Raw genomic sequence first — 14,426 nt, 5'->3', positions numbered from 1 at the left:
TAGGGACCTATAGAGAATTCGACTAAGCATGGGTCTTATTGAATTTTGTGAATTTGGTGTATTTATGAAATAAGGACTAAATTGTAAAAAATGTGAAAGATTAGGGCCAAAGTGTAAATTGGCTTAAATATGTTTTTGTGGAGGAAGTTGATTGAGTTGGTGATTAAATGAATTAATTTTGAATGTATATAGATCAAGAATGAAAGAAATCAGATTTAGATTAAGGGAAGTCGAAAGTTATCGAATAGTCGATCTGGTCCCTCTATTCCGACTACAAGGTAAGTTCATATGCAAATAAATGTATTTAAATTGAATTATATGTGTTTACTTGTCATTGAATTATTATGAACGTTGAAAGAACAATTACAAGAAAGAATCGACAGAGTTACGACATCTGAAAGTCCCGTACGAACCTTAGGAATAGTATAGGATATGAATGTCATGACATCAGGTTACCGAGATGAGATTACATGTAAGACTATGTCTGGGACATTGGCATCATTAATCGATTACATGTAAGATACTTTTTGGGACAGTGGCATCGATATGTGATAACATGTAAGACCATATCTGGGATATGGCATTGTACGAGCTATATGTGATTGCTGAGTATCCTTAATGATTTTGAACCGTTCAACGGGCAAAGTCAAGTCGAGAAAGAATATGTGAATGAGCTAAGTGACCCAGGTACGTATGAAATTCATACGAGTATTGAAAAGGGGAAATATTTGATGAACTCGATTAAGAAATTGAATATATGTTCAATGAGAAAGGTTTGTGAATTTGAATGTGATTAGCTATGTTTAGCATATTTGAATTGCTATGCAAATATTCATGTGTTGACTTTATTTGTATATGGCTTACTAAGCTTTTAAAGCTTACTCTGTTTAATTTTCACTGTTTTATAGATTATCGAAGCTACTCGGACTCGGGGATCGTCGGGAAAACATTATCACGCTATCGACCATCTTGTTGGTACTTTTGGAGCTTTGTATATATTGTATATGGCATGTATAGGCTAGTGTCATCTTGGTGTGTTTTGAGTTATGATATTAGCCATGAGATTTGGCTTGTAAATGTTGGTATGTATGGCCATTTAAGTTGGCCTGAATTGTGTTTGATAAATGATATATGTGATGTATTTAATGCCTATGTGTTGGCTTGTTTGGTATGGTTATATGATTTCTCTTTTGGATAGTTGTAAGTTGATGTATTATTGCTTTGAAGTTGGTATATTGTGGTTTAATTTTGAGGTGATGATATTGTGTGTTTTGGTGGCATAAAATAGATGATAAGTTGATGAGGAAATGCAGTTAGAACTTATGTAAGTTTTTGATGATTTTGGTATATTGATTTGGTATGTTTTTGAATATGCAATTCAGTAGTTGAAATGGTTGTGGATAGATGGCATGATATGTGTATGAATTGGCATGTTTTGACTGCTTATATATGTAATGAACTGGTATTATTTTGGTTACTTTGTGTGCATGAAAGAAGGGTGGCAAATTGACTTTACAAATGGCCTATTTTTGTCCATACGGGCAGAGACACAGGTGTGTGTCTCAGCCGTGCACGACACAGGGTTATGCTATACAGCAGTGTGTCCCTGGGGTACCCTTTCTAATTAAGGCAGTATACTCTATAATTTTGACACGGTCTAGACACACGAGCGTGTCTACTGGCCGTGTGTGACACAAGGGCTGGCATATGGGCGTGTGGCTGGCCGTGTGTCCCAAGTTAGTAACCCGTCTAGTTTTCCCACGGCCAAGGACACGGACGTGTCTCCGACCGTGTGGTGCAAGTCAGTATGTATGCCCTGTTATCACACGGCCTGTGACACCTGCGTGTCTGGTGAACGTGTGAGGCACACGGTGTGACAACCCGAATTAGGGCCTAACCAGAATAGTGGTTTCGTGACCACAAATCCTAGATAAAAATAATTGTTTTATAATTATTTTGGGGTTTATGATATGATTTCATGATTTCGTGAAAATTTCGTGATGAAATTCTATGCATTGAGTGCTTAAGTTGAGATTAGGGACTAAACCGAATAAATTGTAAAACTCGTGTTTTAGAAGTTTTTAGTATGAAATTGTTTTGGGATATTAACTAGGAGGTCTTAAATAGCAATTTGACCCATTCCTAAGTTATGGACAAAAGTTGGACAAGGAGGGAATTTTTGGAAAGTTTAGTAGTAAGGGCATTTTGGTCATTTGTATATTAAATGAAATAAAATGGGAAAAATAACACAAAATTGGTCATCATCTTCACTAGTTGCTGCCGGAATTTGCTCTCCTCCATAGCTAGGGTTTCTTCAATTTTCAAGCTTCATAGTAAGTGATTTCAAGCCCCGTTTTTAATGTTCTTCATATTTTTGAAATCCTCGTAGCTCGGTTTACTTATTTCTACCATTATTTCGAGTTAGGGTGTATGTTTAAAAATTTATCCATGAATGATAGGCATGTATTGTGTTGTTTGATGGCAGAATATGAATGTTTGAAGTTAGGAGAACTATCTTTTCTAAGCGATTTTTAACGAAAACGAGCAAAACGACATAATCGATAAAAATACCTATTCTTCATAACTATGTGTTAGAGTGAGAATTTGATGTTGCCATAGAAGAGAAAAATGATCAGTAGGTCATTAAACATAAGAATAAGGGCTGAAATTAAATTCCCGAGCCTTGGGGAAAAATTGTAATTTTGTAAAAGTTAGGGGGCAAAAATGTAATTTTTTATAATGTGTTTTTTGGATTAAAATAAATAGTTCGAGTGTTAAATGAACTAAATATGTTGTTATAGATCAAGAAAAGCATGGAATCGACCTCGAACGGGGGAAGGAGAAAGTTTTGAACTAAATTGCAAAATTCTCATATTTTGCACTGAGGTAAGTTTGTACGTAAATAATACATTAATTTAATTTACATTCTTATATTTCAGCCTATTATATATATTAGATGATGTTGAAGTATAAATCGACTATTGGAAGAATGGAAATAAGTAATAGAGAGAGAGATCTCGGTTGATCATTCGGAAAGATCGAATAAAATAGAGGGGGCGTAGCTAGGTCACATGTATGGTGCCGAGTGCACATGATGTGTACAAGAAAGCTACGAGATACTATGTAGTAGCTAGGTCACATGTGTGATACGGGATGTATCCCATGTAGATAAGAGAGCTACGTGAGAGATAAATGTAGCTAGGTCGTATGCGTGATTCCAAGTGAAGGACACCATGTAGATAAGAGAGCTACGAGACAAATCGGCTAGGTCACATGAGTGGTACTAAGTGTTCACCATGTGTACAAGAGAGCCGAATTAAATGAAATATGATGGTGGGGCTGTGTGCTGAAACCATCAAGTATCGAGGATTAATCCGAATTGTTCAACGGGATGGCTTTGTGGTGACATTGTAGTCATAGGCCTATACTTGTGATGTATGAAATGTAGTGAAAATTATTTGTGATATATATATATAAGTTAAAATGAGGTTAGTACAAAGAATGTGTGAAAGAGTGAAATTAGCATTAAAACTGTTTTGGACAGTATCAGTGATGTGATTTTTAAAAAATCACCAAAAATAGAAGGAATTTAATTAGAGGTTAAATGAGATGTGAAATTAAATATTAATGAGTCTATTTTCTTATAAAAGAAACATAGAAAGCAAAGGAATTCTATATTTTGAGATATTTACAATTGTGTGTGACTTGCTCAGAATGACTATGTGATCCCCTGTTCCAACTTTGAAAAATCATTAAACATTGTAAAAAACAAATTAAGAAATATAGTTTATAAGCCTAAATTCCTTATTGAGTGTAGTTTTAAATGAAACAGGTTTAATGGTTATTTGAATTGTGTACTGAGAGAAATTCAATTCGTAGTGAACAGAGGTCAGATCAGTTGAGCTGTGTAACAGGGGAAATTTTAACTAATAAACTGTACTAATTGGCTGAACAAAAAAATTCTAGAAAGAAATTAGTAAGAATTTTTATGAGTTTAGATTCAGGGAAATTTTACGGATTTGAATTTCGAGTTTCGTAACTCGAGTTATGATTTATTTAGTGATCATGACGTAGGAGGGACAGTTTGATCAAACCGGAGTAAATAGTAAAAAAATTAAAAATATGATATAATTGAGTTATGTTGTAAACATATTAGATTCCTTATCTATTATTTATATACTTACTTACTAAGCTAGAAGCTTACTTTCTTTTCTCTCCTTTGTCTTATAGTGTCATCCTGCTAGCACAGGAGTTAGAGATCGTTGAGGATCCGCCCGCACTATCAATACTCTTGGTATCTGAACTCAACATTTTGAAATATGGAATGTATAGCAGAGTTAGTTATTTTGTTATGTGTCATAATTGTCTAGGTTTAAAATACTACTTATAGTATCAAACTAATCATTTTGTATGAAGCCTTTGAAATTGGTTTGTATTGTTAATGGCATATGTTATAATGATTCATGATCAAATTGCACGCCATATTTTTGTTGTGTTTTATTTAATAGTATATACTATAATTTGTTAATACCTCGTACCCTATTCCGGTGACGGATACGGGTAAGGGGTGTTACATTTAGTGGTATCAGAGCTATGGTTTAGTCAGTTCTCGGACTAGTAAAGTATGTGTAAAAGTCTAGCTATACATGCCATAAAAATATTGTGATAGTGTGGTGACTCCTGATTATTCTAAGCTGTGTTTTGTTTTAATATAGTAATGGATCCTGAAGGAACTGCGGCTGATGATGCTATTAGTAATGCACCAGCTCCCGTACAAGGGACTGCGCCTGTGGAAGGTAGACTTGAGACATTGAGACAGGGAGATGAGGCTCGGGATGCCTTTCTCCAAATGATGAACAATTGGTATACTGAATTTATTTGAGCAAATCCAAATGCTCAACCTCCTCCACCCCCTCCCATACCTCAGACGATTCCTGTAACTGCTCAAGGCATAGATTTGGTAAGAACGAACAAGCCTCCGGTTGACAAGATTCGAAAACAAGGGGCCGAAGAGTTTAGAGCAAAGATCGATGATGATCCTGAGAAAGCGGAGTTCTGGCTTGAAAATTCTACCCGTGTATTTGATGAACTCTCATGTACACCCGAGGAGTGCTTAAAGTGTGCTGTATCACTTTTGAGAGATTCAGCCTACCACTGGTGGAAGACTTTGGTAGCAGTGGTGCCAAAAGAAAGAGTTACTTGGGATTTCTTCCAGGAAGAATTCAGAAAGAAATACATAAGTCAGCGATTTATTGATCAAAAACGGAAGGAGTTCCTTGAATTGAAGCAGAGTAAGATGTCTGTGGCAGAGTATGAACGTGAATTTGTAAGACTCAGCAAGTATGCCCAGGAATGTGTGTCCACCGAGGCCATTATGTGCAAAAGGTTTGAGGATGGACTAAATGAGGACATTAAAGTGCTTGTAGGAATTTTGGAGTTGAAAGAATTTGTAGTATTGGTTGACCGAGCTCTTAAAGCCGAAGAATTGAACAAAGAAAGAAGAAAAGCTGCTATTGAGGCTCGAGATGCCAGAAAAAGACCGATAAGCAAGTCATTTCAATCTCAATCAAAGAGGTCCAAAGAGACAAACCCTCGAATGACAGTTTCAACTGGGGATTCACACAGAGATCGTGGTAGAGCATATTCGGGGTGTAAAGCTCAAGCTACTTCGGTGGCAAGTGTGGGTAATGTGCGACCTAGAAAGCCCGAGTGTCTGCAATGTGGCAGACAATATTATGGTGAGTGTTGGGGAAATGAGCGAGCTTGTTTCAGGTGCGGTTCTCACGAGCATTTTATTAGAGACTGTCCGGAGAAAGTTAAAGAAGAAAGATTTCAGAGTGTTAGACAGAATACCACCGCTAGTAGAGGTAGACCACCGAGAAATACTGGAGGTGGGACTAGTAGTAAAACTACGATGAAAGATTCAGCGGCGAGATCAGAAGCTAGAGCACCTGCTAGAGCTTATGCTATACATGCCCAAGAAGATGCATCATCTCCCGATGTCATTACTGGTACATTTTCTCTCTATGATACTATTGTTATTGCATTGATTGATCCGGGGTCCACTCATTCCTATATTTGCATGAATTTAGTATCTAATAAAAAGTTGCCTGTTGAGTTTACTGAGTTTACGATTAAAGTGTCGAACCCCTTAGGCCAATATGTGTTAGTTGACAAGGTTTGCAAGAATTGCCCATTAATGATTCAAGGTCACTATTTTCCGGCTAATCTAATGCTGTTACCATTTGATGAGTTTGACGTTATCTTGGGAATAGACTGGTTGACATTGTATGATGCCAAGGTAGATTGTAAACAAAAAACACTAGAGTTGAAATGTGAAAATGGAGAAATTCTATGGGTTGAAACAGATGAATCAAATAAATTGCCTATGGTGATTTCGCACATGTCTGCACAGAAATACATGAAGAAAGGGTGCGAAGCTTATCTGGCTTATGTAATGAATACTGAGTTGCCTCAACTGAAGTTTGAATCAGTACCGATAGTCTATAAGTTTCCAGATGTATTTCCAGAGGAATTGCCTGGGTTGCCTCCGAATAGAGAGATAGAGTTTGCCATTGATTTGTTGCCGGGTACTGCACCGATCTCGATTGCTCCATATAGAATGGCTCCGATTGAATTAAAAGAATTGAAGGCTCAGTTGCAAGAGTTAACAGATAAGGGATTTGTGAGACCGAGTTTCTCTCCATGGGGTGCTCCTGTATTGTTCGTAAAGAAGAAGGATGGTTCAATGAGACTTTGCATTGATTACCGTCAGCTTAATAAGGTGACTATAAAGAACAAGTACCCATTGCCGAGGATTGATGATTTATTCGATCAGTTAAAGGGGGCCACAGTGTTTTCAAAGATCGATTTGAGGTCTGGTTACTACCAGTTGAGAGTTAAGGAGTCGGATGTGTCGAAAACCGCCTTTAGGACAAGGTATGGACATTATGAGTTTCTTGTGATGCCTTTCGGCTTAACAAATGCTCCAGCTATATTTATGGACTTAATGAACCAGATCTTTCGGCCATATTTGGATAAGTTTGTAGTAGTGTTTATAGATGACATTCTAATTTATTATCGGGATGAGTCTGAACATGCTGAACACTTGAGAACCATATTGCAGATCTTGAGAGAAAAGAAACTGTTTGCTAAGTTTAGTAAAAGTGAGTTCTGGCTTTGTGAAGTCAGATTTTTGGGACATATAGTCTCAGGTGATGGTATTCGGGTGGATCCAAGCAAGATTTCTGTGATCGTTGATTGGAAACCACCAAAGAATGTATCCGAGGTTAGAAGCTTTTTAGGGTTGGCCGGGTATTATAGACGTTTTGTTGAGGGATTTTCGATGATTGCCTCTTCTATGACTAAGTTGTTGCAAAAGAATGTTATGTTTGAATGGACTGATAAATGTCAGCAGAGTTTTGAAAAGTTGAAAGCACGATTGACTGAAGCACCAATTTTAGTACAGCCCGAGCCAGGAAAGGAGTTCGCAATTTATAGTGATGCATCATTGACAGGCCTTGGATGTGTGTTGATGCAAGAGGGTATAATGGTAGCTTATGCTTCGAGACAGTTAAAACCACATGAGAAGAACTATCCTACACATGATTTGGAATTGGCCGCTGTTGTCTTTGCCTTGAAGATTTGGTGACATTATTTGTATGGTGAAAAATGCCGAATTTTTACTGATCACAAAAGTCTGAAGTATTTGATGAATCAAAAGGATTTGAATCTGCGACAGTGGAGATGGCTTGAATTATTAAAGGATTATGAGTTAGTGATTGATTATCATCCAGGAAAAGTAAATGTAGTTGCTGACGCCTTGAGCAGGAAATTTCTTTTTACTTTGAGAGCCATGAATACGGGGTTAGCATTGTCTGATGATGGGTCAATCTTAGCAGAGATGAGGGCTAAACCGTTATTTCTCCAGCTGATTTGTGATGCTCAAAAGAACGATAGTGAGCTGCGAACTAAGAGAACTCAATGCGAATCAGGTTACGACTCAGATTTTCGAGTTGGACCAGACGACTGTTTGATGTTTCGAGACAGGATATGTGTACCGAAAAACGATGAATTGATTCAGAAAATATTACATGAGGCGCACAGTGGCTGTTTATCAGTTCACCCTGGTAGCACAAAAATGTATAATGATTTAAAGAAGTTGTATTGGTGGCCAGGTATGAAAAGGGACATTTCTAAATTTGTAGCCAAGTGTTTGATCTGTCAACAAGTAAAAGCTGAACATCAAGTGCCTTCAGGACTACTTCAACCAGTAATGATGCCTGAGTGGAAATGGGACAAGATTACCATGGATTTTGTAACCGGTTTGCCTTTGACTCCTAAAAAGAAGGATGCTGTCTGGGTAGTGGTTGATAGATTAACAAAGTCAGCCCACTTTATACCAGTACGTACCGATTACTCACTTGATAAATTAGCCGAATTATATATTGCTGAAATTGTGAGGTTGCACGGAGTACCTATGTCTATAATATCAGATAGAGATCCGAGATTTACCTCGAGATTTTGGGAAAAAGTTACAAGAAGCTTTGGGTACAAAATTGAACTTTAGTACCGCGTTTCATCCACAAACAGATGGTCAGTCGGAAAGAGTAGTCTAGGTACTCGAGGATATGCTTAGATGCTGTGTCCTAGAATTTGGAGGTAGTTGGGAGAAATATCTATCTTTGATTGAATTTTCCTACAATAACAGTTATCAGTCAAGTATACAAATGGCACCGTACGAAGCCTTGTATGGTCGTAAGTGTCAGACTCCTTTATATTGGACCGAACTTAGTGAGAAACAGATTCACGGAATTGATCTAGTGAAAGAAACCGAAGAGAAAATAAAAGTAATTCGGGATTGCTTGAAAGCTGCTTCAGATCGACAAAAGTCATATGCAGATTTAAAAAGAAAAGAGATTTAATTTCAGGTGGGTGATAAAGTGTTCTTGAAGGTGTCACCATGGAAAAAGATTCTGAGATTTAGCCGAAAAGGCAAGTTGAGTCCGCGTTTTATTGGGCCGTACGAGATTACTGAGAGGATTGGACCAGTGGCATATCGGTTGGCCTTACTGGTAGAGTTAGAAAGAATTCATAACGTGTTTCATGTATCAATGTTGCGACGTTATCGTTCTGATCCTTCACATGTGATTTCTCCAACAGAAATTGAGATTCGACCGGATATGACCTATGAGGAGGAACCAATAAAGATTTTGGCTCGAGAAATTAAACAGTTAAGAAATAAAAGTATAGTATTAGTGAAAGTATTGTGGCACAGACATGGGATAGAAGAGGCTACGTGGGAACCTGAGGAAGCTATGAGGAAACAGTACCCAAACCTCTTTACCGGTAAGATTTTCGGGGACGAAAATCTCTAAAGGGGGAGAATTGTGACAACCTGAATTAGGGCCTAATTGGAATAGTGGTTTCGTGACCACAAATCTGAGATAGAAATAATTGTTTTATAATTATTTTGGGGTTTATGATATGATTTCATGATTTCGTAAAAATTTCGTGATGAAATTCTATGCATTGAGCGCTTAAGTTGAGATTAGGGACTAAACCAAATAAATTGTAAAACTTGTGTTTTAGAAGTTTTTAGTATGAAATTGTTTTGGGATATTAACTAGGAGGTCTTAAATAGAAATTTGACCCATTCCTAAGTTATGGACAAAAGTTGGACATGGAGGGAATTTTTGGAAAGTTTAGTAGTAAGGGCATTTTGGTCATTTGTATATTAAATGAAATAAAATGGGAAAAATAACACAAAATTGGTCATCATCTTCACTAGTTGCTGCCGAAATTTTCTCTCCTCCATAGCTAGGATTTCTTCAATTTTCAAGCTTCATAGTAAGTGATTTCAAGCCCCGTTTTTAATGTTCTTCACATTTTTGAAATCTTCGTAGCGCGGTTTACTTATTTCTACCATTATTTCGAGTTAGGGTGTATGTTTAAAAATTTACCCATGAATGATAGGCATGTATTGTGTTGTTTGATGGTAGAATATGAATGTTTGAAGTTAGGAGAACGATCTTTTCTAAGCGATTTTTAACGAAAACGAGCAAAACGGCATAATCGATAAAAATACCTATTGTTCATAACTATGTGTTAGAGTGAGAATTTGATGTTGTCATAGAAGAGAAAAATGATCAGTAGGTCATTAAACATAAGAATAAGGGCTGAAATTAAATTTCTGAGCCTTGGGGAAAAATCGTAATTTTGTAAAAGTTAGGGGGCAAAAATGTAATTTTCTTATAATGTGATTTTTGGATTAAAATAAATAGTTCGAGTGTTAAATGAACTAAATATGTTGTTATAGATCAAGAAAAGCATGGAATCGACCTCGAACGGGGGAAGGAGAAAGTTTTGGACTAAATTGCAAAATTCTTGTATTTTGCACCGCGGTAAGTTTGTACGTAAATAATACATTAATTTAATTTACATTCTTATATTTCAGCCTATTATATATATTAGATGATGTTGAAGTATAAATCGACTATTGGAAGAATGGAAATAAGTAATAGAGAGAGATCCCGGTTGAACATTCGGAAGGATCGAATAAAATAAAGGGGGCGTAGCTAGGTCACATGTATGGTGCCGAGTGCACATGATGTATACAAGAAAGCTACGGGATACTATGTAGTAGTTAGGTCACATGTGTGATACGGGATGTATCCCATGTAGACAAGAGAGCTACGTGAGAGATAAATGTAGCTAGGTCGCATGCGTGATTCCAAGTGAAGGACACCATGTAGACAAGAGAGCTACGAGACAAATCAGCTAGGTCGCATGAGTGGTACTAAGTGTTCACCATGTAGCTAGGTCTCATGTTGACCGTTAATCAAATTGTAGGTCAACATAATAGCTCATGTGGCATGCCACATAAGTGCACGACTTCATAGATGATGTCATTCTATTTAACAAAAAATTTCTCTCATTTTCTCTCTTGCCAAACACCAGTTTTTTTTCTTCAAAACACATGGTTGTTGCCATTTTTTTCTCTCATTTTCTCTCTTGCCAAACACCATTTTGATGTCTGTAAATGAATTAGAGAGTAAAAAAATGTTGATATTCAATAGAAAAAAATAGACAAATACAAGTTATTTATACATTCAAGAGATGACATGGTTATGTATACATACCTTCCATAGGCCATCATTGAGATAATGCATGTTGTCTACCCCAATTCCCTTGTTGATTGCCCTTTTGTAAATGGAAATGAACATACAGTTATTGTAGTTTAACAACATTTAGCTTGGACAGAAATTCTTGTCAGTTTGAAAATAGAAAGTGTGTATAAGGATAAGAACTAAACCCCCAAAAAAGAAACAAAGAATATTTTAGGAGTTATAATTCAATGCTTATACTCTCTTGGATACAAAAAATTTGCTTCTTGTTTGGAAATAGAGTCCAGTGTTAGGTACAAATCCATCGAATTTGATTTGTTAGAATCACAATTCCTTAGTGGTGATTAGGATGATTATATTGATACGTTGAATAAAATTAAAGAATTGATTCATGTATATATCATAATTCCAAGGATGCGGTCTTGCTTTATGAAGATCATTGCTATGGTAGAGATCAGATACCTACAGAAACAGTTCAGAAGAAGAAAAATGGTGTTTGGCAAGAGAGAAAATGAGAGAAAAAAATGGCAGCCGACAGTGGAAAAAAATAATGATTTTTAGTTGAAAGTGTGGTGTAGGTTTACAAAAAATTGCACAAAAGCATGATTATAATCATGGTAATGGAGATTCTTGTAGATTAAATGAGACAACCATATGTTTTGAAGAAGAAAAATGGTGTTTGGCAAGAGAGAAAATGAGAGAAAATTTTTGTTAAATAGATGACATCATCTATGATGTTGTGCACTTATGTGGCATGCCACATGGGCTATTATGTTGACCTACAATTTGATTAATAGTCAACTCACGTTTACTGTTAAAACTGGGCTGATTTCTTAAAAAATCATAATGTTGAAGGTGTCAATCAAAAAATAAAAAGGTCAAGGGCACAAAACCAAAAGCTCCCAAGTATTAAGGTTTTTTTTTGCAATTATGCCTACTTTATATTATGTTATTTTTATATATTATGTAATTTATAACAAAAAAAAATCTATACTAAATATATAAACTACTCCAATGTAAACATTAAAATAATGTTAAGATGACTATATAAAAAAATTTTAATAAATAAAAAATATTAAATTATTGAATATTAAATTAAAATAATATGAATAATTTTAAAAATTTTTAAAAAATATATGGGTGAACCTAAAATGGGTTTGGGTTAATCTTTTACAAAATGGAAAGGGCTTGGACAAACATAAGGCCTGACCTTAAACCGATCCATGAATACATCTTATCAATACCATGTTGAAACAATTTGCAGGAATAACTTCTTGTATGCATTTTGCACTTATCCAACATTTTATTCAAGCTGGATAAACCATTTCTGAAATTTTTGTAGTGGTTTCAAATACTTTTAGCATGAAAGAGGCGACTTTTATTAGTTTTACTCATGAGCATTTTCAAAGTAGCATTAATTTCATAAACTAAAAACATTTGAATAAACATTATTACTTGAAAGTGTATCTGTCATTATTTTCTGTGACACCCGACACTCAATCTGGTTGCTTAATCTGAATGTATGACATCACATCACTTTATTGAAGCAATTCAGACTATTTCAAAAAATTTAATCAAACAAATTGACATTAAATTATATACAATTGCAATTATCATTATAATGATGATGATTTAATATTATGTGATTCGATAAATAAATTTACAACTTTGTGTTCGATCAAAAACGGAGTTAAGGTTTGAATCCAAACTCTATTCATAAAATTTTAACATGATTTCTCGAGATAAGGATCACAATGTCTCGAGATAGGCTACAATTTATTTTTAGAAATTTTGTTTCGATGATGACACATCTCAAGTCATTGAAATCCATGTCTCGAGACATGGCTTCTCAAGTTTTGAGACTAAGTCTCCAGACAAACTCCCTATATCATTAATTTAATTTAATAAATCCATATAGTAATTAATTAGACATGTTTAATTGTTTCTTAGTGGAGAATGATGACATGATAGGTCATTAACATTATCATACATATTAATATGGTCTAATTGTTCTCAAATCCTTTGTATACTTACATATTAATGCCCCTTTTTAATGTCATTTAATCAAACTCCCTTGTTAACCTTGTTTTCCAATTAAGTCCCTGTACTATTTATAAAACTTGATTTGAACTGCTACCTCATTCTTGGTTTCCTTCTTATCTTAGATTTGGGTGATCTCTCCAGCCGGGATTATCTGTATTCGAATAAGGGTTTCCACCCCTATTCCCAACGCAATTTATATCCTCAGCTAGATTTTTGATATAGTGGAAGAGTGATTTGTCTCCCCCATGCATCAACGGTGTAGAAGCAGATTTGATACAGTTGAGTCTATTCACTAACTATTTATACTTATCGTCCTCTTGGATAGCTTTTGCTGTAGTAGGTTTCTGACCATATGTGAATAATTCAATTGGCCATTAGTTGGAGTTTAGTGCCATATTCTCAACGATCTCATACTGATCCTCATACGTCTTATTCATATGGCTCCTCTTGCTGCTCCGTCTAATCCAGATCGTGCATTTGCATCCAACCCATTATAAAATACCTACAGTCACATCCACTTAGGAAATCTTTGGTGCGGGCATTTCAGAATCAACATTTTGAATTGTTTCCATGCCTCATAGAAACTTTTTTCCTCTATCTGTCTAAATATAACAATCTCTCTTCTTAGTTGCACTACTTTGCTGATTGAAAAAAGCTTCTATAAGAACTTTCTGGCAAGTTCATCCCATGTCATGATAGAGCCTAGTGCCTAAGAGTCTAACCAAGAAAAGCATTATCAATCAAGGAGAAGGGGAATTAATATGTCATCAGTGATCCCATTATACTTAAAAGTATCATAGATTTGATGAAACCATTTTAAATGTTGATTAGGGTCCTCTGTCATAGTGGCCCTAAACTGCAGATCACTCTAGATAATTTGAATCATAGCTGATTTTATCTTGAAATTATTAGTTGCAATTGCCGACCTTGCTATACTTTCTTGAACCATGTCCAAACTTGGTAAGGCATAATCCCTTAAATTTCTTTCATTCCAAGCCATCTGAATATTTGCAGGAAGTTGTGGTGCTGGTAGGTTTCTTCAGGCGTTATTGTTAGTGTCATCAAATAATGGATTTTCACGTGGTACGTTACCTACGATAGGCAGTGGATTTTGCATCTATTTTTCCTGCTACTGTTGTTGCTGTCGATGATTCCATCAAATTATTCTCTTTGGCTCTGTGGTTGCTACAATAGGTGTATCTCAATTGCAAGTCATACACTAAACCCAGAAAGAAAAGATTAGTAAAAATAAAATAA

The 14,426-nt window shown here is 35.7% G+C and overlaps 1 non-coding gene across 1 annotated transcript; it reads left to right on the top strand.

The window, feature by feature from the left end:
• Positions 1 to 13,693: 13,693 nt before the first annotated feature.
• Positions 13,694 to 13,800, top strand: LOC121228675 (small nucleolar RNA R71). The gene has a single exon (XR_005926250.1). It is a non-coding gene; the product is annotated as a small nucleolar RNA R71 (small nucleolar RNA).
• The last annotated feature ends 626 nt before the right edge of the window (positions 13,801 to 14,426 follow it).

Source organism: Gossypium hirsutum, chromosome A04 (genome assembly GCF_007990345.1).
Source record: "Gossypium hirsutum isolate 1008001.06 chromosome A04, Gossypium_hirsutum_v2.1, whole genome shotgun sequence".
NCBI lineage: Eukaryota > Viridiplantae > Streptophyta > Magnoliopsida > Malvales > Malvaceae > Gossypium > Gossypium hirsutum.
Note: the sequence above shows the minus strand (reverse complement) of the source record. Positions and strands in the feature narration are given on the sequence as shown.